Consider the following 27,027-nt stretch of genomic DNA (forward strand, 5'->3'; position numbering starts at 1 on the left):
AGGAAGACTTTGATACATTTCTATTACGTTCGCCTAAAGAGCAGCATTCACTTACGATGCTGGAAATTTGGGCTGTATCAGAGCAGCATTAGAAATCTCTGTGCTATTTACCACTAAACTATTGTAGGTGTTATTTTCTTTCTTAAGAAAAAAGCAGTGTTTTATTATCATCCCAGCTTTTGCAGGAGAATAGGTTTGCTTGATGACTTTGAGCTACATACATCTATTTTCCTTACCGAGATGTCAGTGATGTTGCCTATAGCATACGGCTACTGTGAGTGAGTAGTTCATATACTGAGTGTGGCAATAGTTACTGTTCTTCTCTGTTCGTGTATAGATTCCATTTCTCCTGCACCACCTCCTTCTCAGAATTGAAAATAAAAGAGTAGAAGTAACGAGAACAGCCTTGCTCTTTTTCTCCCTTCCAAGTAGGTAGGAGAAAATTGCTTGATTAGATTATAGGGTCTGTATATGTGTGTAAAGAATTTATTGCGGGAAATCTATATTAGTGCCAAAGCGATTAATGCTAATTAATGTTCCCAAGTTTAATAACAAAAGAATTAATAGTGAACAGCCACTTACTATAAAGTGTTTCCTTGACATTTCTTACTAAAAATAAAAATTCAGAGCGTGTTGCAGAGATTTAAGGGAAGAAGAAAAAGGAAGATTAGGTAAAGAAAACATCTCACTGTAATTTAAACCGTTATTTGTCTGACAGCTTTTTATCTCCTGTCTGGAAGAAATAAACATATTAAATTTTTTATTAAAATAGTTAGACTTTGTAAGAGTATTTTTTTTTTCCCCAGTTCAGTAATAAATATTTATTTCTGCCAGAAACAAAGAAGTTTGTCTGCGAGGCTTTTACTGAAGCTCAGCCAAAGGTACGACTCTTTTAACGAGGAAATACAGCTTTTACAGACTTCGCTTTCTCTTCTTCAGTATAAATTTTGATGTATAAATAACATTCCTACGGAGACCTGGTCATCTGCTGGTATTGATCACCTGCCTCCCTGTCCTCCAAGGTACTGGCGCCTTTGATTATTGTTTATGAAGGATGGAGAGCACTGTATCAATTAAAGAATAGCTCTGAAATGCAGAGTTAAACCACAGCCACAGTAAACTTTCAAATAAACAACAGCTTAAAGCAAGATTTTCAGGCATACGGGCTGGACACTGGACGTGGCCAGAGAAGGAGTTTAACGTGACCAAGAGAGCTCTTGCAAAATCCTCCTTCTGTTGCTTCTGCTCTGCCTATCCCCTGTTGTGCTCAATTGGCATGGCTTTAAATATCACCTCCTAGCCGTCAGCGCAGCGGGGCAGTGTCTGGACGAGATGGTAGGAGACTGGTGTTAGGCACTCAGATCAGAAAGGGGATTGCATCCATTTGGGAAAAAGCACTTGGCCAAAGTGTCCAGCACAGAGTGAAATTCCATCCTTTTGAAGGAAAAGTGCATGAAAGAAAAATACTGTCAGATGTCCATGTACTATTAAGACAGAATAATTCATACTGAATTCTGCTCTTAATGTTTTGGTAGATCTGGATGTACTCCGCCTATGATCTGGATGTGGATAGGGTTTCTCTGTCTGTGCTTCTGGCAAATGTGGTCAGTATTTAACCCAGACTGTATTTTCGTGCTTACCATCTGCCTAATTCTGAATGTCAGATCCACAACTGGCCCGCCAGTTATTTCTGTTCAGTGACTTTGAACTCGCTCAGTTCAGCAGTGACGAAAGGATGTATTGGTTGTACGAAAATGTCAGCCGAATTCAGTCTCCTCCCGAAAGCTAAAACCAAATCTTTCTGTGAAAATAAGAACATTCTGCTTAATTGTCGCTGTGTTATTTTTCACTTTATCGTTGTTGTTGTTGTTGCATTTGATAAAAATGGAGCTATGGTAATCAAGACTGAGTTTGTTGAGAGTTTCCTGTCTGATTTCGATGGCCACACTATGATAGACATTTAATAAGTGATTTCCAACAGTAATCCGTGTTTTCAGGTGTGGAACACCTCAGATAATGCATCATATCTAGTATTGAGCTGAAGTGGGCCATCAGATCTTGATCCTGACTGTGCCACCCTTCCAGCCTTTCTCACATAGCCATGCTACCTTGATGCTTGTTTGAATATCTCTAGTGTGTCTAATACTAAAATAATTGGGCGTGTTTTATATGAGTCACTGCACCATAGAAGTCTGGGCATAACCAAGAACTGTTGGGAAAATTGCTTACGGTTATTTCTTGTAAGAGAAATTACTTAATACTGATTGTTATTTATACCTCACAGGTCTGATTCAGTCATAGCCTCAAATATCAGCAGCTTTACTGGAAAATGGAGTGACCAGTGGATTAAACAAATGAGAGGGCTGGAAATGGGTCTGCTTCAAGTCTTAGCATGTACTTCAGGGAGCGACATCTGGAGATGGTGGAGGTAAGAGAACTACTGCAGAACGGGCAGGAAAGGTTATAGCTTGGATGTCTGTAGCTCAGGTTGTACTGGAGTCAGAGTCAAGCCTTGTAGTTATGGGGATTTGCCATGGATCTGGAGGTGTGTGGGCTTGTGTTGTGGCAGAGACAGGTAAGGTCAATATTTAATCTGCAGGCAGCTGCAGCCCCTCATATGTATTATTTCTTTCCGCTTTTGGGTACAGATGGACCCAAATCAAGCAGTGCCTCCAAACTGCAGGTGTATTAGAACAGGGTCCAAGTGTTTCTTACTGTCCTTCCCTTCAGAATGGGTCAGTTCAACAGCTGATGTTCATTCACATCCTTCTACCTCCCTTCATGAAACATACAAGGAAACGCTTCAGGGAGGCCTGTGTAATTTGTGTCAAATTACATGGACTTTCTCTCACTAAGGGCCCACACAACATTGTGTTTCAGGATAGAATCAGGGTCCTAGAAGGGATTAAGCATTTCTGAGTTTAATTAAGTGCACTAACAACATATGGGTAAACTCAATCTCATAAAGCAACTTTATTGTACAAATTGATACACAAAGTAAAAGCCCGCTGGGATTAAGTAAAATAACCTGAAAAACACATTGAAGTGCATGACCTTACCACCTTGACTCATGTCAATATCTCTGCTTGAGATGGTTATTTTCCTGATGAACAATTAAATACCAGTGATGGTAGCATGTAATGTTAACATAACAAGGTATGAGCAAGAGGGATTTGCTTTTGACTAGTTAAGAAATAGGCTTACTAATTCACAATTTTATCATAAGATTAGCCTTTAATACCTGATAATCACCTTTGTCAAGGAAAATTTCTTCAAAAAGCAAAGGAAATTTGTGAAAGGGTCTTGAGACAGGTGGGTGGGTGAGAAATCTGGTCTCTCTCTTGGGGCAGGGTAAGAGATGTGTTCACTGACTGGGTACAGCACACAAAACAAGGCAGGCATGGCAAAATCTCTGATGCCTTGAGATTATTAATTTCTTGGCAGAAGACAAATTTGGTCTTTGTCTGACTGTCCATTAATTCTGGCAGAGGCACTTTTAAGTTCCTGTGTTTGTATTTTAGTGGGCCTATTACAGCTAAACATACAAGTGAAAATGTATTCTTACAGCGTAGTCAAGTATTCCCATTTCAAAGGTGATGTTGTCATACAGATATAAGAAAGCCGGTGTGTGAGTCTTGTTATTATCTACTTTGCTATAGGCCATCTGGACTTCAACTAAGAAAGGGCTCCCAATGTGTTAGGCTCATGCAAACATCTGGTGAAAATAGGCCTTTCCGCTCGAGGACTTTTAGTTTGAACTAATAAATGAGGCAAAGTATGGGAGAGGAAGAAAGGACAGAGGGGAAAAGAAAAAAACACATGACTTTCTATAGTCCCACAACCTTTTACTACCAGATGGAAGTCTGTCTTCTAACTCCCAGTCTAGTCCCATTGCCAATAGAGAATACTGCATAACTATTGAACGTGAGTGTACACATGATTTACTTGTGCAGTGTTACTGTAAACAGGTATGAGAATAGCATGAGCCCTGCAGTATGCAAGAATTTACAGTACAGATGAATGGTGATATAAGCCCTTGCTACATTGCTGCTGTAATCTTTAGGGTTCAAAAGCAATAGGCAGTTGACAAGATGTTGTGCCTTGGTGTAGAACTGGATACAGAATTCTCCACGCTAGAAGTCAGGCAGCCCTGTCAGTTTGGTTCCTCACAATGTATTGCAATGTAGAAAACAACTGAAACAGTGCTTTGAGAATAAGACACTGTGGAAATGAGGACAGTTGTCACTTCAGACATAGAATTACTGAAGCTTCATTTCCTTTGAATTTGGGTCAAAACCCTGTGTGTACCTATTGGCAATGGCCAAACCAACAGAAATGATGCTGTAGAGCCTCATGTTGTAGTCTTCCTGCTACAGAGTCACTCCTTTTAATCTCCTACCTGTCTCCAGCTGCCAATATTAGCAGACGTTGCAGGAATTTAATGATCTTCAGGGCTTCTCTATTGAATTGGATTGAAGTGAGCCAATGGATTTGCAAGTGGTTAAGAAAGGAAAGGTCTGGTGGAGAGTACCAACAGCACACTTGTTCGAAGAATTGAAGTCAGCAAAGTGTGGTATTTTGAAAGGCGTAAAACCATATGAACTGTAATTATGTTTGTCTAGTTATGGGGAAAATAATAAATAATGGGATTAAGCAGAGAGGACAGCAAAGTTTAGAGGTCTTATAATAGCAGTCCTTCCCTTGCAAGATAAGCAGAAAGAGATTAGATATTTCCACTCTTGTATCAAAGATGCAAAGATTTAAGTGTTTAAGTGTGATAGTGATGTAGTGTAACTCTTGTGTTTGGCCTGGTGATAACTAAGCAGTTTAGATACCCTCGTATTGGCTTTCAAGCAATCATGGGCAGCGTATGTGTTTGTTATACCTACAGTTATGTATGTATGTATATTCCCTTTATACCTTTCTTTTTATTTATATAAAATATATATGTATCTATTGGTGATGGCAGTGATACAAGTTATAAATTAGATGCCTGCTCCATCTCAGTTCATAGCTACCCAGGGACTGCAGGATTCAAAGTCTGACAGTCATAGAATGATAGAAGGGTTGGATGGGAAGGAGTCTTAAGGACCATCTAGTTTCACCCTCCTGCCATAGACAGAGATAGCTCTCACTAGGCCAGTTTGCCCAAATTCCCATCCAGTGGGACCTTGAGCAGTTCCAGGGATGGAGCACCCACACTTGATGGTGAGGGTTGATTTCTCAGCATATTTATTCTAAAACACTTTCACAGACATTATTAGAGGGCTCTCAGTTCCAGTTTTCTTCAGTCCCTACTTAGTGCCTCCAGCTCTTATTCATGCCTGGTCATGGATAAGCAGAGCTGGTGGGAGCTAATTCCCTACTTCCCACTCAGACCTACAGCTCCATGGCAGATTTTATTTCATCCCACAGCTTGTAGCTAAGAGTCAGTCACACCAACCTTCTCCATGGTTGTATCCGTATGATTTATCACCCTGAAGACTCTGTCCCTTTCTTCAACCCAGCTATAATGACTGTGTATTTAAGGTCAGTTTCCTCACCCCTGCAAGCAGAGTGGGGTGAGGGGAGACAGGAATCGATTCTCAGCACACTTCAGCTTCAGGTTTTTAGGGAGTTGAATGCACCTAAGTGATTCTTAGGCATTTGCCTTTAAACACAGAAGTATTAATTGCAGGGAGGAGCAAGCACAGAAGCTGTAGTTGAAAATCAGTGCATGCCGTATGACAGTATTAATACATAAAAACAACTAGATGAGGGATGGGGCACTAAAATCTGTGATACGGGCTGCTTGTAAGCTCAGTGCTGACAGAATGGTCTGTATACCTCAACAATTTAGTTTTCTTTCTAATAATTCCATTGGCAATTCCTGATCATTAGCTGATCTAATTTAGATATTCCTTGCCTAATTTCAAAGTTCTGCTCTTAGAAATGGCTGAGGAGCCTTGCCCTTAAAAACTGGTGATGATATCCCCATGACCTGGGACCACTGTTGGAGAAAAGATTTCGTCTGAAAGGATTTCAGGAAGTTACAAAACTCTTTTACATGGCCTGTTGGATCTGTGTATGATTTCCAACATTACACAAAATAAATACCAGGAGACTGGTGTGGTTTATACAAGAGTTTATAGGGAAAAAATCCACCCACCAGCTCCCTTGCTGAGGATTACAACCAGGTCTCTGCTGCCAAGTTCTCTGTTTAGGTAAAGCATGAGAAAATCTGCCATTTTTTTAGAGTCACAAAAGGGGTGCAACAGGGGGGGCAGTGAGAAGCTGACAGCTCTCGCTGCTTAAAAGGCAGCTGTTCCTTCTCAGGTACTATTATTAATAAACCCTAAGGTAATGTTTGCTCTGAAATATGTCTAATTGAAATAATTTACCCTAACCCTTGGAGAATTATGAAACTGTTTTCATCATGTTCACACACAGCAAAATAATTATGAGATGCCATATGGAAAAGACATCATGTGGTATATGTATTTCTGAATGTATACTTTTTGAAATGGTTCCCACAGATAAATCATATAGCTAATTTACAAAGAGGAGGTGGATAGTAGTTCTTAAGTATGCAGTTTAAGTTTAAAATGGTTTCAGGCTGGGTAAATTTACAGTGGTGATGACATGCAGTAATTGCACTGATCACAGGACGTATATCACTGAAGATGTCGATAGGGCCATTAAGTTGCACTGTACAAAATGGAGCAGGAAAATTCTGCTGGTGCTGCGTTGTGGCATTGCTCGGAGCCTCAGTAGGTCCCACCTGGTCCTGAAGTTCACCCAGTGGAAGTGATGGAATGGATGCCCTGGTTGTAGAGGTCTGTCTGAGCCTCTGTGGTATTTGCTGTTTTTTTCTGAGGTCCTACTGTGACAGCAAGTTCTGTCTGAATCTCCAGCTTCTGAGGGATGAGGAACATCATCCCTGGGGCAAGTCTGTGGATGCCCCGACCATTGATACCCCTCCATGGGAGCTCCATCCATGGATTCATACGAGGTCAGGCTGGATCAGGTTCTGAGCACCCTTATTGAGCTGTTCCTTGCAGGGAGGTTGGACTAGATGGCCTTTAAAGGTCCCTTCCAACTCAAACAGTTCTATTATCCTGTGAAATCAAGCCACGCACAAGCTACAGTGATGCTCACCATCACTGGGCTATCTCTGAGACCTCTTTGGTTGGCATCCGGAAAGCTTCAAGCTGATTCTTAAGCAGAAGAAATGCTCTCTCCATATCAAACTCTCTTTTGAGCAAAGCCCGTGAGTGAAATATTCCTGTTGTTCTTGTGCTACTGTCTATCATCTTTTCGAAGGGTTTTATTCTTAATCTCATCTCTGGTAACCTGCATTATCATGTATGATGTGTAGATTTATTTCTACAGAGCTGTATATTTCATTAGATATGGTAGCAGGAGAATCCTGAAGGAAACGTTTTGGTCCCTTTCCAGAAATAATTGTGGTCAGTGATGAGACATCTGAACTATCAGGAAAAGAAACTCGTAAGTTCTGAAGGTGACTTTTGAATAAGGAACTCCTATTAACATTTCTAGAAATCTGGCTGGAGATCAGGCTTTCTTGTCAGACTTCTGGTAGTTCTCGTTTCCAGATGGATGGAAGAAAAATAAGAGAATAGCTTATTGCACCCGTTCTGTTTCATGTCTGATAGGCAACCAGCAAGTGAAGAAGGCAGGCAGAAATCTCGTTCTGTCCGGTCCGTTTCCTCTTTGCTCTAAGAACACCTAAAAAAAGAGATAAATAAAAATGAAAATGAAAAGGTTTCTCCCTACTTTGAGCAGTTCGACTCGTCCTGCCTTTTGTCTGAACTACCTCACCAGTCACTTCTGCAATTATTTCAGCGCTGATTGGCGAAATACTTTGGGAGATCTTATATAATTCTCTGCCTGCCCTCTATTTTGAGAGAGCGATGGAGCCGTGCTGCAGCCGCAGTGTTTATCCCCCGGTAATGACAGCATTATCCTGCATTACCACTCTAGGAGGATGTTTGTCAACAGCCAGCTACTGATGAGCACAAGGAAAATATTTACCCAACTTCTGTTCTGTGGCTTTACCCCAGTAGTGCTGCTTCAGGAGGACTGCGCTGTGTTTTTCAAAGGCTTGATACAGAAACCAGAACAGTCTTGGTATTTCTGTAGCACCGGTCCTGAAACGACTGCTTTTTAGACAGACAAACTGCAGGAATTTTGTTTTTAAAGGAAAAAGAGATAAGGAAGAAAAAATATATATATATATAAAGAAAAGCCAAGTGATATTCCCTGCAAATAGCCAAAGAAAGGAGTTTTCTGATGCTCTCTCAGTGTGCAGAGCGCTGCGGATAGCTGTATTTGATGGCTTCCTAATCTTCCCAAGAGTACCCACATATGCTAATATTTACTCACTCTGTACACAGACAGCATCCGAATGCTGCTGATGCATTCATGTGTGTGAGGTTAAGCAGAGCTTTTGGCCGTGGAAGGCTCCTGGAGCCACCTGTATGAGAGAGGTGCCCTCTGTCACTGCTGCTTTTGGGGAGATATGATGCTCTCTCTCCGTTTCTAGTGTTATACAGACAGAAAAGCATGTTCCCCTTTCGGCAACTTTGTCATTTGTTTTTATGCTCACTGGAGGTGTATTGCGTTTTGTGCTCTTACAGTGCCCTAAACCAAAAGTAACGCTTTTTTTTTCCCCCTGCAAGCTACAGTCGATTATTATTTCACTACAGTATCCGAAAGCATGAAATAGAGATTTATGATACCCCTGTGTTTTCCACTTCACTTCATGTAGTGCCAGGAAGGTACAGCATCTCTGCCTACACAATATCCCTTTCTTTTCCCCTTTTCTCTCTTTGAGCAGCATGCTGCATGATTAGAGGATAGTGAGAAGGTCACTGACCAAACTTTATCTTCCACCCAGTTTCCCACAGCATGTATTCCTCCTAGGAAACATTTTCTCAGCTCAGGTTATTTCCAGAAATGTTCTCAAACCATCAGAACAGTCCTCGCAGTAAAACATTTCATTCCCACTTTCTATCCTTTATCTAGCGGCGCAGTGCTGACAGCATTTATGTTTCTTCTATTGACTGGGCCAAGAACAACAGGATTAATGAGGTTGTCTCTTCGTGAGTGCATTATATTTTTTTCCTCTGACCTTTCAAACATGGGAATCTTCTGTTTGCAATATTTCTTAAGGAAGGAAAATCCCACCTCGCCGAGGCCGGGCTGGGTGGGAGCCCAGGTTCTGTGCACCCAGAGCAATACTCTGTGTGCTCCATCCTCTTGTGCTCACACCATCGTACAGATCTCTTCTTGTTGTTTTGTTTTGTTTTGCATGTGTTCTGGGCAAGCAGGGGAAGGAGGTGTCACTGGGATCGCAGCCTTCCCCAGAATGCTCTCGTGTTGTATCATTCCTCCTCCTGATTATTTTTGACACGGGGTAACTGGAATGCAATCAAGATAGGATCATTGCTAAGTGCAGCAGGACAGGGAACGTGAAGAATTTTCCCAAGGATGAGAACACAAGTATCTTTAAACACAACAAATAACTTTGCACATCTGACATCTTTCAGTTAACCTCCTTAAAATACGTCAGTTAGATAAGCTTAACATAATTACATTTTTTTGCATAAGTTCATTAAGGGTGACTTATTCCCATTTTTTGTCTGGGGCAGAGAGTGGGAAAAATTCCCACTTGCCCTGAAGCTGTATGACATATGCGTGCCTCTAAGATATTATTTTCTCTCTTGGTGGGGAAAGAAGCACCAAAAATGAGTGCATTCACACGTTGCATCCTGTGGGGCAGTGAAGTCTTTTAAGGAAGTGCAGATAGTTTGGTGTTAAAAAGCCACTTGACCTACTCTGTAGTAAATGGCGAAGTAATCTGCCTGATGTTTCAGGGAGGAGGGTGAGATGGGAATAAGCTGAACTGACCTGCATACACTGTATAGGTATTTACATACAAAAAACTCTGAATGTCATTTAATATAAAGAAGTGGAAACATGCAGTTTCTGTAGGGTTTTGCTGCACGTAAGAAATTACTTTGTCATGCAGGAAAACTACCATTACCTGCTGCTTTTACGTGGAAGCACAGTGTCCAGGGGCCTTTTGCTGGCTGTGCCTGGTGCCAGGGGTGGGATGCTGAGCTGGGCTTTGGGCTGTGTTCCTGCAAGGTCAACACTCATCACCCAGCTCAGGGTTAAGCAAGCTGGAGAGCTCTGTGTGCGAACTGAAGTCATTCTGGGGCTCTGAGATCTAAATGGGATGTGTGGACATGGCCAGACTCATCCATGTCAGGCCTAGGAAGGGAACAGAAACAAAGATTCCTGGCTTCTTGCTGTAGCAATTTAAATAATCCTATGTATTAGCTCTGCAAACAGGACAGGCTGCTTTTATGGCATTTTGAGTTAAAAAAGTCATCAGAGAAGCTCTTTGGAGTAATATTTCATGAGATATTGAAATATTTCATGCTGAAAATAATGATTCATATACAGGAAAGAAGGTAACCCCCCTGTGAAATGTCCTCAGGCTCTGGCAGCCACTGCAAGTACCAGGAGAGCACTGCCTGGAGGTGCTTGCAATTTCCAAGGTTTAAGCACGAGCATATTCCATGCCTTAAATTTGTGTTTCCTGGCTGTCAGAGCTTTGGGTTTTGTTGCTTGAACTTTGCTTTCCTCCTTTTAGGATTTCTGTTGTAGCTGAACTTGGATAACTAGAGAGAGTACTTAATAAGCCTGCATTTGCATTTGTCAGCATTTAGGACTATTAACTGTACACACTTCTGATGGAGAAGTTCCTACATTCTACTCTTCTGATAACTTACACAGAAGCCTAATTCTGCTGACTTATACCGTTGTTTAACTAGAGCAACTTGGTTAAGCTAATGAAACTGCAGTTTGCTTTATGTTCCTTTAAGCAATTGAGCTCCCTGCCATTCACTAGGAAGATATTCTCATAAATCCCCAACTGAAAATAATTTGGGGGTTGTGACCCTCAAGACTTAAAGATTTTCAAATCCTGACTCTTGAGGATTAAAAAAGACAGCAACTGTATCTATCTGTGAACGGCGAATACATGTTTGTGTAGTTTCCCTTATTTGCATTTGTTGGTAATTAATTAAAAAACATGAGTTTAATTAAACTCGGAGTTAGGGGATTCATTAAAATAAAAACAAAAAGCATTTCAGTTAAAAAATGTAAAATAATTTGTTTGGCAGAGTCAGCTGGTGCAGCTTAAGGATTTGCAGAGAAATGGTGGTGGTGCAAAAACGTCAGGGGTTGTGGCAGTGAGGTTTGGGTTCACACATCTCCAGCAGTGGGCAGCCCGTGTGAGGCTGATACTTGCAGTGACATAAACACGTTTGTCCTCGGGTTCTTTCTGGTCCGAGTCCACGGCTGTGAAAAGATGATATCTATACAGGTCTTGCTAAGAGGGTTACAGAGTAAATGAAGGTTAAAACAAGAGGCAGAGTGAAAAGGGAATGGGTCGATGGGTTTAACAGTTGGATGAGATGATCATGGTGGTCCTTTCCAACCTTTATGATTCTATGGGGGAAAAAAAAAAGTCTTAAAGAAATAGACATCACCTTTTCATGTAACTAAGTTACATGTGTCTGTTTTTAATCTAATCACTGAATGACAGAGGTTGGAAGGTATCTCAAGAAATCATTGAGACCGATATCCCAGCTAAAGCAGGTTCCCTTACAATAGGTTGCACAGGAAGGCATCCAGCCAGGTCTTAAATATCTCCCTAGGAGATTCCACAGCTCTCTCAGCAACCTGTTCCAATGCTCTGTCACCCTTATCATAAAGGCATCCATCCACATGTTGGTGTGGAACTAAATGTGTTCAAATATTGGAATCATAGAATCAGAGAATTACTCAGGTGGGAACAGACTTTAAAGATCGTCAAGTCCAACCACAAAGTCCTTGTCCTACCACTATGCACCACCAAGAAGAGCCTGACTTCTTCCATTTGCCTTCTACCTCCCTTTGGATGTTTATGGGCTAACAGTAGGACTACGTGACCTTATTGGTCTTTTTCAACCCTTAAGGTTCTATGAAAAACAAAAGAGGGGATTCACTTTATTAAAAATATACATACATGTATGTGTAAAGCTTAGTGTATTGTCCACATTGTCCTGATGTTAAAACTAGTAATAATAGAAATAGAAAAAGATAATTAAGCCCGATGTTTATTGCACAGTCTGGTCTCTTGGTTTCTGCCCCTTTGGTGGGGCTGGGCTTGTCCCACCAGCTAAAGAGGACAGACCCTCTGTAGGAAATACAGACAGCAGAAGATGGGAAGGTTTGGTGTGCTTCTAGGGCTGGACCACTGCTGCAAAGGGAAATGTCTCTGCAGCATCATTTTATCATGGGCAAAACTGCTTCAAATTCATTTTTTCTACTTTATACTTCCCCCATAGTATTTAATTCAGGGGTGAAACAATTATAATAATGAAATATAATACTTACTAAAAAAAATTCCTCAGTTATGTTTATCAGACTTAGTTTCCTATGGGAAAATTCCCATTTGCAGGATGTTGGGATACAACTGGGTGCATGAAAAGGACCAGATGTAAGAATAGTCAAACAAAACCTGTGCTGGCTCTCTGAGACCAAGGGCTGCTGTGGGTGCCTGTTTCCCACAGCACTGCATGGGAGGGCTCCTGCATTAACTAACACCTCCGCCAGCCATGGTGCAGGGAAAGGTGGCCTTCATGCACGGGGAGCAGATGCTCCACAGCTGAAGCCTTTCAAAGGAGACACCTACAGAGCCCCTGGCCTTATGGAATAGCTGAATTGTACGTAAATAGTCTTTAAAGGGAGCACTGTCTGCTCTATGTTGGTTTTTTGGTTGTGGTTTGTTTTTTTTTTTTTTCCCCTAAAAAAATGGGAAAACTAAGTGGGTTTTTGTGTGTGGGTAAAGTAAATATGGTTGGAAAGACATGACTTGTTAAGAGCTTTTTTGAGGACCCCACACTCACAAAATCCTTTAGGTCATGTGTTTGCTTTCTGAAACATTTGGTAAGTAATAAGTGCCAAGGGACTATATGCACTCCATCTGGAATTAGCAGATTCCTCTTTGTTCAATTGTTCCTAAATTTGGAACCAGCTGACTTGCTTAAAAGTATTTTGATTTTCTTTTAAATAAATATGGGAAATAAACATAGCCCAGGACCTTCAGAGAGGTGCGTTATTAGTCTTTTCCCTGGCTTCAAGAGCCAGGCAAGTCTTAAAGAGGCATTTGCCAATTTTGATGCTTGCTCTTGGTTTATGCTAACAGTTTGTTTGGAATGGCCTATCATTTTTGCTCTCCTTTTATAAATAGTATCAAAGAAAGAAATCAGAGAAGGAAAAAGAACTATTAGGTGATCGAAGCCGCTCCACTGCCAGTGTAGGTTTGTTCCTCACAGTGTATTTTTTCCATTTATTTCTCCAGGTTAAACTTGGAATTAAGGTCTGTAGGTCTGATGAGAGGTACAAGAACAAGCGGAGATTTCACTCTTTTCTCCTCCCTCTACAACACAGGTATCTTTTTTCCATTCCCACCTTCTCTTCAGAAACAAGTGTAATGTCAGAAGATCAAGCAGATGCTTTATCTTTGCAAGTATTGTAGATTACTACTTCATTCCTGTAAAAATTTAGCTTTTGCTTGGGGAAAGCAAAAAAGGAAGGGAAAAGCAACACTTCCCTTATCTTCCCTGTGCTCTATAACACCAAAGGAAAAAAGCCGGAGACCAAACCACCTGCTTGTCCAGTGGGCTTATTGAAAAGGCTGCTTCATTGAGGAGCTGTAAAAACTTGTTTAATATATATAAAATCTTCTTTAAAATGGAGAGTTGAGAAAAAGCACCTCAGAATCATTCAGAATTGCACCAAATGCAGATCTCAGCCAGAGGGCCCATTTGACACTGGAAATGTTTTCAATGAAAAGATCGTGAATCAAAGAATCAGGAAGATTCTCCAAATCCATTATATTTGGCATGTAAAGAATTACATATTAAGAGGTGCAGGTCTGTACATTTGGGATAACAGTCTGTGTATGTTGATCTGTTTCCACGTACTCTAATAGAACGATGCCTTTTTGCAGCAGCTGAGGCTGAATGATCCCCTCTGACTGCAGAGGAATCCTAAGGAGACTTGCTTTCCTAGTGTCAGAGCTGGCTCTGTCAGAGCAGGATCAAGGTCCTTATCTGGTTCAACATTGCTCAGAATTTTGTTTTATCCAACATTTGTTCAAAATATAAGCAAACATTTCTGCTTCAAGCATTCATAGGAGTGGAAGCAGTGCAGCACAAGCAGATACATTTTTTTCCTGTATGGCTGCAAGGGCTTTTTATTTGGTTTAGATACACATCTGTAACTATTTTACCAACTCATGTCCTCTTACGTCCGGTAAGTCAAAGGAGCTTAAGTTTTCAGCTCTTGCTCTGAGTCACTATCATTCTGTTTTGCAGGTTGTTTCCAGTGCATTGTGTTTTTGCAGCCTAAGGGCTTCCCTAAATCATTATTCTGTTCTAGCAAGCTGGAACTTAAACTATAGTCAAATGCTAACATGAGCCAGGGAGAATCTGCCCATCAGGTCCTATTCTGAGGATCAAACCTGCATTTCCTCTATGTGGTTGAAGGCAGTACATTAGTGGGATGAAGTGCCAGCAGCACACAGCTGTATGTGCTGATGGTACCTGTGTTTGGACTAGAGCACAGTATGGCAGTACTGGCTGGCTCTTTTGGAACCTAGGCCTGTATGTATGTGCTCAGGAGTTGCACCTGAAGTTCATGGAGACAAAGGTGTCTGTGCACACCGTAGGTTAGCAAACCTTAATCCTTCAAAGCAGATGGACTCTAAGCAATAAGGTAGCATGGACTACTGGCTCTAGCAAATACATGTAAATATGTATTGGATGTGTGTGTTAGAAAATACTTAGAATCTTAGGATTTAGAAAGAGAGGCACTTATTGATACCTGCAAGGTATCTATACGTGTAAGAAAAGTGTTAGCAACTGTGATAACTTTCTGAAGATGTGTCCTCCTTGAGCATTTTTGATGACAACAGAAGAAGTAATAATCACTCTTGTTCCTAAAATGTTAATTAAGTAATTAACATCAGTGGGAGTACAGAAGCCCCAAATATTTGCATAAATGAAGGATTGGGGGTTTCTTTTTTAGCTTAGCTATGTTTTAGGAAGTCTTGAAGAACCAACTTTGTTATGAGGATAAAGTTATTAATTGTAACTTGTAAGTCTTTCAGACAATGCATATGCTCATGCTTCACATTTTATAGTCTTGTTTTATATGACTTTGTGTGCTCCTAAATGTCATTTAGATTATAAAAATTACTGATAGGTGGCAAAAGTCTTAGTAAAAGACAGTAAAACACACATGCACACACACACACAGAACCAAACGACAGACCGTATGGTAGATGAAGCAAATCCAAATTTTAGAACAAAGGAAAAATATTATCCTATAAAGTATAGTTTCTTTTGATGGGCTTGAAGGAAGGCCCCTTTGGCAGGTGAGGGTATTGCATCACACTGAGCTTAGAACTACTGACTGGCTCTGTGCTGTTTGTGGAAATGACTAAGTTGTCATTTTTAATTAGCTTTATGCTCTTCTCAAAGGCTAATTACTTTACTTTTTATCAAGATTATTTGATTGGCAATGACAAGGGTGTCATGGTTACGTATTTTTAGAGAATTCCCCAACCTGCACAATTATATGATTTTCTGTTCCCTCTGGATTCTTTGTGCAGTAAAGCCTTCAGTAAAAATAATGTTTTTTAAAAAAGAATGTATACTTACTATTGATATCAACAACAACAACAACAAAAGAGAGTATCTCTTGATACTTAGTCAATGTGAAAAGCCATTACCCTTAGTTTCCCACTCTGCCAGGTACACCAGTGGGGCTCTATTACCTGAAGTTACCTCAGGTAAACTGAGCATGAGACATGAAGGTTTTCCTTTTTTCCCCCCTCTCTTATTTCTTCACAGTTGTGTATCCTCCGTTGTCATCGTGGAAAATGAGACCGCCTTCACCGCACATTTGTTTCAAGGCATTCGATTGAGACACTCAGATAATGATGTTTGGTGCCCTTTCCTCCTTGCTTACCTAAATCTGTTTGAAGAGCCTTTGAGATAAGCATAGGAACACTGCAACCACAAGTGAAATCTCTCATTTCTTTGGCCATTCATAGATTACCGTGATCTGCTTTGGTTTGGAACAGCAGCCAGCCCAAAGGTGATGCTGTGGGAATGCTGCCTTGTGGGAAGGAGGAAGCAAAGGGGGAGATAAAAACTCCTCTGATGTTTTTCACAATAGTTATGCCCTGAGAATCATTGTGTTACTCCCATTCCACAACACATCAACGCACGTCAGATGTGTGGTAAACCAAATTCTCCCAGGAGCTTGTTCTGAAAGATGCAATGATTTAGAGTCTACATCTGCAGCTCTTGCAGCTGCTTGGGTTCCTGCTGATGGAGGAAAATTCAGGAGGCAGCAACAGCCTCCTGAGGCAGAGGCTTAGAGCAGATCCTGAGGCAAAGGCCCAAGGGCTTTGGGACCAGTGCTGTCACTTGCCCATTGGGCAGGTATGTTTGCACTGGTGGGGAACAGGTGAGATTTTTCTGCAGGAAGCCGAAGACAGGAGGGTGTTCTGGAGGGAAGTCTCACGCAACCTCTGTATTCAGAATTTCTTCTTGGTGACAGACTGGGAACGCAGCAGCACCAGCGGTGTGATTCCTTCCAACCTATGTGTAAAAAAACCACCTCTGTATTAAACAGCTTTTCTCCCTAATGAGCTAGTAGTGCATCTATGATTTCAGTAATTAAAGTAAGTTTTTGCTGCTTTTTGCTCATGTTAGCACCCCAGAACCAGCAGACAAGTCAGGTAGGCTGGCAATTACCAGGGCTCTAGAAACAGGGATTCAGCTCCCTGCTTCCTCTGCAGTGAGGAAAGGAGACGCGACCAGACCCTAAAGGTATTAAATGCCTTAATTCCATGGAATTTGATAGTAATGGGAGCCTAAATACTCTGGGGATACGGCTTAATCTGTTTGTACTTTTATTCTTCATCTGGCATATAAGAACTCTCCCCTAATCACAGTGAAATATGACAAAAAAACCCACAAAACATACTAAGGAAAACAAGATGTTCAGCTACTATAATCTCTAAATGCGAAAATATCTAAGTAATACAACATGACAATACGGTTATTTCTTTTTTGTGGATCTTGATGACATTGTGCTCTCCAGTCCTAGGGAGAAGTGTTCACCTGCTTGTTGATTCACTGCCGGTTGTGTTCCCTGGCTGCAATCAGAGCACATTTTCCCTTTCAGAAGTTTAGAATCAAGGAGAAGGTAAGGATGCAGCTTGACTTTTAAAAATCAGACTGCAAGTATTTATTTCTCAATGCAAAACTGAACCCTTTTCCCTTCTAAGCTAACTTTCAGCATCTCAGCTTTCTGTGTGGAGCCTTGCTTCCAGTATAAATAAATGATCCCACATTCCGTCATGATAACATATGCTCATGCAGAGCTCAAAATTAGAAGGAATATGAAGTGTTCTATTAATTGCATGAATGTTGATTGTTAAAATCATGTGCTAATTGGTAATATCTGTGTGCAGTAGGTTCCCGCAATATGTGTTAGATTACATTAACTGTGCTTGTGACTCAGATATCAGGCATTATGCATTTTATATAAGGATTTTTTTAAAAACTTTGCGTAATTAGATTCTATAGACTATCAGCATAGAAGAATTAGTGGAAGATTGTGTAAAGGGCATATAAAGTTAGAGGCAGGAAGAATTCTGAACTCTCAAGATGCATCTGCTCCTCTTACTCATGGTGTGCTTCCCCTCAAACTCTCTCCAAACTAATTCTCACCATGTTTGTCTTCAAGTAATTCCCAGGGAATCAAGAAAGAGCTCTTTCTCACACAGGAGACTACCGTGGTGCTTACAGTATAGATTTCAATGTGGTTTGTTGGCTTTTTTTTTGTTGGCTGCACTTTTTCAATTTTTAGCCTTTTTCCTTTGCATTTCCCAGGCTTTGATCCAAGGAGCATTCAGGTATATTGCAGATAAGTTAGATGATTGCTGTACTCACCTATCAGAGTGGAGCTTGAATGTATTTAGCAACACGACACTCCTCTACCAGATGTGCTTCCTCTCCTTCCCTAATCTGTGGGGAAAACTTCATACGGATCTGTTTTGTTCATTGATGTTTTAATTTTATTGAGTGCCATGGGTATTCATCAAAACAGGCGAGGTAGCGGGAACTAAAGCTTAAAGCTGAATACTGCAAGGGATAAGAGTTTCCTGGAAGCATAACAGCAATTTCTGCCCCCTGAATGATGATGCTGTGGTGAGGGAGATGTGTGAGATGAGTCTTAACGCAGAAGCAGAGGGATGCAGACCTTGATACCCAACACATGCAATATTCTGTGCTCATGCATTTGCATTTCTGCAGAAGGAGCACACTGCTCCTCTCCACTTGGATGCTTACACCAGTACTGTATTTCGCTTAGGCAGATTTTGATATGGTTGTGCAAAGGACATGGGTACTGTGTCCCTGCACACTGCAAGGTGGGGACAGATCACCCTCAATTCACATTGGTTTAAATCATCTCCCAGTGAAGATTCAAGGTAGCAACGATAAAGAAGAAGAGATTTGGAGTTAGGTCAGGCAGTTTTCTTGCTTGACAAAAAATAATAGTAATTAAATATTACATTGAGAAAAATACCCAGAATGAATCTGTTCTAACTAGCATGATCTTAATTCATTTTACAGTGGACCAGCTTGGTAATGATGCAATGAATTAAGACAGGTTGTCTGAGAGGAAAAATGGATGCTGTTTTGGTAAAAAGAGCATTTACAGAAGTGTTAGAAGTCCTGAGCCTTATTAGAGCTATTACTCCAATATCTGTTGATTTACTGGTCCTGGAACAAGCCAACCTCTCTTGGGTTCAAGAGCTTAATATTAAGGCGCACTTTGCTAGTTGTCCTGAGAAAGCACAGATTTAAGAGGAAATCGGTTTTAGCCCTCATCCAAAACTCTGATGCTGAATCAAACAGTGCGTGAACTATATTCACAGTTTTAATTAAAAGAAAAACTGACAAATTACTCACGTTCTACTGTTCCTAAGATGGTTATCCATTATAGAAAGGAATATATATATTTTTAATATACATGCTCTCAAACATGAAATGGTTTCTAGATTTATTTTATTATAATTGTAAACTGTGGCACAAATGCTTCGTCTTACTTCTTTAAAAATGTTTTCCAGTTTCTTAGCAATCTGTCCCCCTGTCCTCCACCAGCTCTGATTCACAAAGCAATGCATTAAAAAGGGCAAACAGTTGTGGGAGATGAGATGACCACTGGAAATAGGTGGAAAAATTAACAATTAAAAACAAAATTAACCTGAAGGAAATTGCTTACTAACTTTTAGGATACATAGGTTAATCTAAAATGACTACCAGCCCTCAAAAGGTTAACTGCCAAATTAAATAGCAGGGACATACAGTGGTCACCGGCTACCTGGGGGAATAAGCTGTTAAATTACTTACTTCAGTTCACATAATGTACAGAGAGATTAGCTCCTCATGGCTCTGCCTGGCTTTGCCAGGGAAACTCCTTATATTAGAAGGTTTTGTCCCCATACTGTGGTCTGGAGGGTCTGGATTACTGGTGGGTATGGTGCGGTAAATGGAGACAGAAGTAAACTGGGGAGAGGGTCAAGCTGTTGTTGTGTAGGGAATAATAACGATAAAAAATCAAGTGACTTCAATTTCTCTTGCATAATGACTTATACATGGGTTGCTGTTGGCTGTGGCATGGTTCCCAAGTATGGGGCATGGGCTGGGGTCGATCCTGGCAGAAGTGGTGCACCCCAGACCGAAGGACGTCACTCATTGTAAGCAAGCCGAAGGGAATCCAGGACAATGCTGGATGCGTTGGTGTGGACTGTTCTTTTCCCGTTACTCTTTGTTCCATTGTTTTGAGCTGTCAGGATTTGGCAGCCTGGAGGTGGATGTCGCTGTGTAACTTAGTGTCCTGGAGAGCCTCTCTGGAGGAGCCTGCAGTGGCCCCAAATGCTCCAATGCTTGCCCCTTAGTGCTAAGCTGCTTACAGGGCTGTGTTCTCCATTGGTGCCCCAGCACAACTAACCCAGCGTGAGTGGTGCTGGTTCCCAGGGTCCATTCTATCTCATCCCTCCTATGCATGCATCCTGCACTGCAAGCAGCCCACGCGGCTGGACACCACACAGGGCATCGCTCAGGCCACAGTGAATCACGCACGCATGTCCTGCTTACAAAGTGCCTTTTTCTACCTGCCAGGCCTCTGGGCTGGCAGAAATTATTTCTCCCCTCCCTTCAAGAGCGATGGTTTCCTGCTGTTCATCCAAACCATAATAAAACCTTAAATATATACTGTGAAAAATGTTATGCCTACTTAAGCAAGATAGTTGCCTGTAATAGTGAGCCATAAAGCAATCTGAAATGTTTATTGTCTGTTCCCCCAACTGCAGCTTTATTTCTTTCGAGCAGTTTTTCTATCTACAGAATTTTCTCCACGTTGAAAGTTTCAAAGGAAGTTTTTTCCCTTTCCCTGGATACACGGTGATTATTTGCAAAGCAGATCCTGCTGCCAGTGCAGATATGCACAAGCAGTTTTTCTAGAGGAGAAAAAAAAGCATTTGAATCAATAGAAATCCTTGATATGATACACTTTAAAGGGCAACCTGGCATCTAAAGGAGCAGATAAAGTAAAACAAGATTCCTTTTGTAAGGACTGAAATAGGAAAAGAATAGAAAAAGGGAGAAGGGAGGGAAAAAAAAAAGCATAGGGGGTGGTAAAGATGTTGCTGCTGGATCTCGCTCCAGAGACACAATGTGCGTTTCATTGCCACGAATAAACTGTATCCAGGGAACAAGCAAATGAAAAAGTGAGGACAGGAGATATCTTATTTTTGTTGTTTGTTTCCAAAGAGTCCACCCCCACATAGGTCACTTGGAATTCATTTGTCTACATCCTGGACTGCACGTAGGGGAAAAAAAAAATGCCTGGGATCTGAGAAAGAGGAATGCGATAGGGCATGGGAATCACAGCGTCACGGTGGTCACCAGAGCATAGTTTGGCTTGTCTTAAAACAAGCAAGCACCGTCGGACTTCTGTAACACCAGCAAATCGGCCGTGCTATCAGGCTACCTATCGGGGGCTGAATGCCTGAGAAAAAGTGTGTGGGCTTTCAGACGGAGCCTGGGGCATTGCAGGGCTCTCGGAGCTGCTGCTTTCCTCTTGACATCCAGCACTGCTCGCTGACCTCGGCAACAATCCAGTGTACTGTTACAGTTCATTTCAATAATTAAACAGTTCAGGGATGGCAGAGCTTTCTTGTTGTCAATAGAAAAGCGGGGCTGCAGTTGTGTGTTTTTTTGGTTTTGTTTTCTTCCTTTCTTTCTTTTTCTTTCTTTCTCTCCCCTTTCCCTCCTCTGAAATCAGAAGTGTTTGTTTTTAATTACATTAGCCAGAGACAATTAATTTCACAATCGGAATAACAAAAAAAAAAAAAAGAAGAAGAAATGTTTTGCGAGGAGGACTGGCAACTGGTAAATGCAATTATTATTGTAGCACATTTTCAAAGGAAGAGATCTCAGCTCCAACAAAGTCATATGTATAAAATTTCAGTCATATAATATAGCCTCAAACAGCAGATTTACTCTGCAAAAGATGGGAACTGCTCTCCCATCTGGAGCTCTCTTCTGTTCCTGCCACGTGGACCCATTTGATACCCGCTTAGAAGAAACACCAGCCAGCACAACAGGCCACTGCCCATCAGCTGCTCCCAGTAAATGGCTGATGTGTTACTTTAATCTTGCTTTACGTGGAGATGATTAATATTAGCCTCCTTTTAAGTGCTGTCTTGCAACAACAACTTAAAAAAATTCTCTGTGCAAACAGCAGCATTTACATTTTTGCTGTTTGAGCAAAAATAAAAATAATTCAACTTTATGTCATGGGTGTCTTGCAAAATGCCCTACAATTAAAAGCCTATTTTTTGAGGAGCTGGCTGTGCCCCTTTCGCTGCCCATCTGGCTCCCTCCCAGCTGCTCCCAGCCCGGTTTGGAGTTGCTTTTTGCTGCTGTCCCCACCTCCTTTCATCCATGCTGGGCCATTTTTTCCCCTGTACATTGCTGTGCTTTGAGATGGGAGTTAGCAAGACTCTGCAGGGTGCATGGAGAAAGTTAGGTATCCCATGGAAAAAAAGCACAGCTCCAGGAGGCTGAGCAGCAAAATGCTTTCACTGAGCTCCTAAAGCATCCCAAAGGAGAAGGGACACTATGGTGGGAACCCTCTGGCTTGTGGTCTCCAGGGCTTGGTTTTATTGTGTTTTTTGGAGGAACTCAACCTCATGGAGCCCTCACTTAGATCCAGCAACAGGGAAGGGAAGGAGGTAGAAGAAGAGCCATCAATTGCATCTCTAGAACTGGGACTCCCTAGGAGACTCGGCTCTGGAGGGATGAAGCTGGTGGTAGCCTCTATTTCCATCCATTTTTCAATGCTGTTAAAATATTTTACTTTAAAGTACTGTGTAGGCTTTTATTTTTAACAAACTCTGTTAGTTGCCTGACAAACTTATGTGTAAAAATTAAGGCATCTGATTTCTGTTCACAGAATAGCTGATATACGGTGATGTTTTTCTGTGTTCAAGCTCTAAAAGAGGAGTTAAACATGATCCTTCATTAGGTCTGAATCAGGGTGCAGGTGGGGTTATCAGCTTGGACTTCAGAGTTCACAGTTCTGAGCCCAAGCCAATGAATCTCTCACGTTGCAAACTGGTCTTAGGTGGAAAAAAGGGCAAAAATATCCTCTGTGCCCCCAAATTTACAGAGAGATGGTTACCGACAAAGCATGCATGTAGACCCTTGATGGAACCGACCTCGCTTTCAGGGATTGCTCCTCAGGAGCCTGCTGAGCCATGCTGATCAACATCAACATCAGAACAATTAGCTTTGCCCTTTGACTAATTCCTCTGCTTGCCCTGATTTTGTTTGGAAAGGGGGTGCAGGGAGGAGGAGACCTTGCAAAGCTGAAATGAAATATGGACCTTCTCATTCTTTCCAGGTAAACACATGCCAAATCTTGCAATGATGTTGGCCCGCTCCCAAAGTTGCAAAATAATGAAGAAAACGTTGGGTTTAGAACTCTGTGCCCGTTTTTTTACAGCGTTCCTTGTAAGTACAATTAAAGCTGCCGCCGGTTTGACCTCAGGAAGTGTGACAAATGTAGAGATGTAACTGAGAGTTAGAAAATAATCTGTGAAGTTTTTGATGTATTGTCTTATACCTGTGGTTTCCTTCCTAAGAGACAGTAATAATTACTCAGGGGCTGTGGGAGTTCTGGTCAGTCAATCTATGCAGGCCATGGCAGAGCAGCCACACGTGAGATGTGGACCAAATGCCTAAAAGCAGCTTTCAGGGCTGTGCTGCACTGATCTGCTCTATGGGCAGGTTACCTGTTCCCAGTGATGGGTGGGGTTTTTTTGGTCTAGATATCGATCTGAACCACCTTCCTACTGCTTCAATCTACTTGGGCCAGACCTGTCTTATCATGTGAGAGTCTCTGGCCTTTTTTATAGGATGGGACAGTGCAACTGTGTACAGGCATAAAGGTAGTTTAAGGACACTTAAGTCTTGCTGCCACTTGCTATTACAATTATTGATGAATGCTGTTATTATAGGGAGAGGCCTCTCAGTGTGAAAGCATTTTTGTTATTCTTCAGTCTCCACCATCATATTTTTTGCAGAAGTTACTCATGACAGATGCAACTTTCCTGGCTCCAGAGGTAGTGAAAATAAACCATTACATATTGCAAAAACTTATGAAAACAAAACAACTGGAATTCCCATGCTATGTCTCTGTTCTATCTGCAACAGGCTGAAACCAAGCTTCTGAGCTGTTATCCTCAAGGATATTGCACAGTAAGGTACAAAATCTTAGGGTAAAGTTTAAGAAGCAATATGATCCTAGGGGTAACAGTGGTAACCCTATAAAGACCTGTTTAAGAATGATTTCAGTGGTCTACTATTGAAATTCCTCCATAGTTAAAAGCAAAATAGTTCATTTTATTTTCTCCTACCTTTTGTCGGATGCAAAAGAAAATATTGGTTGATATCTGCAATCAAAGTGCTGATGGTACATCAGCTGTTCGCATGGTCTTTCCATACTCTTTTTCTGCTACAGACCTCCAATTGATTTCATAGAAAAAGGTCTGAACTGCCTGAATGTGTTAGAAACTGCAGCGTGGAGAAGAAAATTAGTCTCCTTAAACATGAAATTGACAAGAATTGAGCCTACTTTCATTAATGTCACTAGTAGGCTCAGACCCCCTGAACTCTGGTTGTCCTCCTCAAAGTAACACAGACAAAGTGGACTGGGAAGCAAGAAGTTTATATTTAGATGGCTGCTTCTTTTGGAGCCAATTGCAGACCTAATGACATGATTACAGCACTGAAAAGTGATCTGAAGTAATAAAACGGGAGGATATTTACCGTGAGGACAGTTGTGTTTTGTTGTATGCTTAAGAGAAAGAACATGTTTGGCTAAGATACTTTTAACACGTGGCTTTTTTTTTCCTCCTTTCTTTTTTTTTAATATGTAGAGGTTTCCAAACAGAATGACTCATGTGTGCAGCACTCCCATTCCTGTTTCGTTAGCTGCCTCACTACATAGGCACCGAGTTGCTGGGAACACAGGATCTCTTACAAACTTATTGCTGCTTCTTCACCAGCAACTTTTAATTTTTTGGTGCTTCAGATTCATTACATCTTCAATTTTTTTTCCTGCTCTCCTTGTTAAGATGTGATTTCTGCCCATGGGAGGCTCTTGGTGTTTAACTGCTGATAGCTAAGCACTGTTTTAAGCAGGTCTAAGGGAAGCAGGCGAGGTAGAGAGATAGCAGTTCTGCTGTCAGGGAACTTCTGGGTTTTTGGGTCCCTCCCATATCTTCTGCATTATCCTTATTCCTTTTCAGAAACTTAACTAATTGCTTGCTGATATAATTGAGGTTTCCTGACTCCCTGATTCATGCAACTGTCTGTTGTTTGAAGACTTTTTAATTTACATGGGAAATCTATGTATGACTAATTTGTACCACTCAATTTGTTTTTTTCCTTTTTCCTCCTATTTCCTTTTCAGCTTGCTCTTTAGCTGGAATGCTTTCTCCTTTGTTGTTATCAGCTGGTAAACTCAGATGTAGTTCTCCCTGTTGCTGCCCGCTTGTGTTGGGTACAATGAAATTTACTAAGTTTATGAACCACGTCATAGGTCACAAAAGCTTTTGTATTTTTTCTCGTATCTCTGGTGAAAAGGGAACAAAATCTCTCCCCTGCAGTCTATATATTGGAGCTCCTTCTTCTGATGAAAGGCTCACTTGGGTTAAAGGGGACTGGGGACAGTTGGTGGAAACCTCTGCTATCCTTTCTTCTAAGAATCTTCCTTGTGGATTCTAAGAATTCTTTCTTCTGGAATCTGAGTCCATGTTAAACTGGTAGCAGCTTCACCCATCAGTCCTGGAGCGCCAGGATAAAGCAGTAGTTTAAATGTTCTATGCTCCTGTGTGTGTTTCTTCTATCAAGGGCTGGGAAATGCATAAAGCTCTTCCTTGTAGAAGGAGGTGTTTCTCCTGGTCCTGCAGGTGTAGCACTTCTCCAGTTCCATTTCCCTAAGCTGAGATAAACTCCCTGTTGTTCTTTCTTGGTATCTCCCACGTGCATCTGCAGAAAATTGCCAGAAAGTGCTCTCCAAAGGGGAATTAAGAATGTCACAGGCAAAATGCAGAGTTGAGACTTTGGTTTACACAAATCTATCAGCTGTAGAGGGACATCAAATTCCTTTTTATCTCTCCATCATCAAAAATGTAAGAGAACTTATAGATACAGCTGTTTGCTGTATCTAAAATCAGAAAGCAGCTTCTAAACCATAGTCATGGTGATAGACACCTGCATAAACTCCTTTTGTATTAACTCCAAACTGTGTTAGCGCTGAACAGCATAAACATCCTTCATTCATTAGCTAATTTTGGTACAGTTGACTGTTGATTTCACAAGAAAATAAATTAACATAAACGTCTTGAAGTGAAAACAAACCATGGTAGTAAAGAAATAAAATTACAATGAAACAACTCAAAAGACATTAAAATTAGAGTAAGTGGGTGTCTGAATCAGGATAAAAGAGTATATACCCACCTATTAGATGGTGTAGTCCAGTGGAGGGTGCCTGAATGTAGCTGCAGTGATGTCTTTCCAAGGGAGCCATGTCTCACATGCCATACTGGTAACTCTTTCCTGGCAGAGTTTTTCCAAAACTACAGTGCTAAGATTCAACTCAGAGAAAAAGATATTCAGAAGATAAATGGAAGACCCTCTGTGGGTTGTACTCTCAGATCAGGTGAGGGGCTCTGTTGCTCAGTGGTTGTGTGTGTGGACTCAGACTCAGTTCTCTCCTTGTTATGCATTACTTTCAGTTTGCAGAGTGAAAATGACTATGTGGGAAGGAGATGGAAGATTAATACCCAGAAAACTTCATTCTTACCTCACACTAGTTTTGCTTCATTGTACATAGTGAGATGAGCATCCATCCACTCCATAACATTCAACACACTCAAAAAAAAGCAGCAGTGGATCTGCTGATGCTGTGGTCACAGAAATGTTAATGATGAAGGGCTAGTCTTCCTTTACTAGTGCTTAAGTTATTTTCATCGGTATTTTACATGAAAAACATTACTCATCACTAAATAAAGGGATTACTTTATCACATCTGCTCACCTTCAGTCTCTTACTGTCTAACAACTACATATAACTTCTCCTCACTGCTATTTTTTTTTTACCTTGCCAATATTCAATTGCCATGTGGACAACTGTTCACAGTAAAGAGTTTTAACAGTTTAGTTACCAATGTGAATTCCAGTGGCTAATATGCTTGATTTTATTTGCAGATGGGATGTGACCTTCGGCTGGTCTGGGTAAGTAACCTCCT

At 41.2% G+C, this 27,027-nt stretch overlaps 2 long non-coding RNA genes across 5 annotated transcripts in view; one reads left to right on the forward strand and one right to left on the reverse strand.

The window, feature by feature from the left end:
* The window catches only part of LOC107317048 (uncharacterized), a 69,867-nt gene that overhangs the window by 26,560 nt on the left and 16,280 nt on the right, over positions 1-27,027 (forward strand). For 2 of the 4 annotated variants that reach the window (XR_014948160.1, XR_014948162.1), the window contains 7 exons: positions 835-1,022; positions 2,285-2,428; positions 13,421-13,509; positions 17,239-17,343; positions 23,116-23,225; positions 23,798-23,977; positions 26,987-27,013. This is a non-coding gene — a long non-coding RNA (uncharacterized LOC107317048). The remainder of the gene's footprint in view (positions 1-834; positions 1,023-2,284; positions 2,429-13,420; positions 13,510-17,238; positions 17,344-23,115; positions 23,226-23,797; positions 23,978-26,986; positions 27,014-27,027) is intronic. The other 2 variants (XR_014948161.1, XR_014948163.1) reach the window with 2 other exon arrangements.
* Positions 2,973-21,092, reverse strand: LOC146760042 (uncharacterized). Its single transcript, XR_014948164.1, has 3 exons — positions 16,096-21,092; positions 10,049-10,278; positions 2,973-9,422 (listed from the first exon to the last, which is right to left on the reverse strand). It is a non-coding gene; the product is annotated as an uncharacterized LOC146760042 (long non-coding RNA).

Source organism: Coturnix japonica, chromosome 7, assembly GCF_054131305.1.
Source record: "Coturnix japonica strain WE chromosome 7, WE-NBRP24, whole genome shotgun sequence".
Lineage (NCBI taxonomy): Eukaryota > Metazoa > Chordata > Aves > Galliformes > Phasianidae > Coturnix > Coturnix japonica.